At 45.7% G+C, this 711-nt stretch overlaps 1 non-coding gene across 1 annotated transcript; it reads right to left on the bottom strand.

The window, feature by feature from the left end:
- Nucleotides 1-428: 428 nt before the first annotated feature.
- TRNAT-GGU (transfer RNA threonine (anticodon GGU)) lies at nucleotides 429-502 on the bottom strand. The gene has a single exon. It is a non-coding gene; the product is annotated as a tRNA-Thr (tRNA).
- Nucleotides 503-711: the final 209 nt, after the last annotated feature.

Genomic DNA, 711 nt, shown 5'->3' on the forward strand with positions numbered 1-711 from the left:
TTTTTTTCATTTATTCCACGAGACTACAGCTACAAAGTAAAATGTCAGATGTGTGTGTTTCTCTCAATTATACAAATTGCTTGTGCTCCACAGAGACAACTACTACACTACAGCCACAAACAAAAAACGCCGCCACCGGGAGGACTCGATCCTCCAACCTTTCAGTTAACAGCCGAACGCCTAGCCGATTGCGCCACGGCGGCCGGGTCGGGGGGTGTGCCAAGAAGAAAGCTTCTCTAGCTAACAAAACGCTCGGGCAGCTACAAATGGCTAGGGTGTATAGTGTTTCATGAAGCATTTTTTTTCATTTAGTCCACGAGACTACAGCTACAAAGTAAAATGTCAGATGTGTGTGTTTCTCTCAATTATACAAATTGCTTGTGCTGCACAGAGACAACTACTACACTACAGCCACAAACAAAAAACGCCGCCACCGGGAGGACTCGATCCTCCAACCTTTCGGTTACCAGCCGAATGCGCTAGCCGATTGCGCCACGGAGGCCGGTTCGGGGGGTATACCAAGTAGAAAGCTTCTCTGGCTAACAACACGCACGGGCAGCTTCAAATGGCTAGGGCGTTTAGTGTTTCATGAAGCATTTTTTTTTCATTTAATCCACGAGACTACAGGTACACAGTAAAATGTCAGATGTGTGTTTCTCTCAAATATACAAATTGCTTGTGCTGCACAGAGACAACTACTAAACTACAGTT

Source organism: Amblyomma maculatum, chromosome 7, assembly GCF_055883805.1.
Source record: "Amblyomma maculatum isolate TAMU_Amacu chromosome 7, ASM5588380v1, whole genome shotgun sequence".
Lineage (NCBI taxonomy): Eukaryota > Metazoa > Arthropoda > Arachnida > Ixodida > Ixodidae > Amblyomma > Amblyomma maculatum.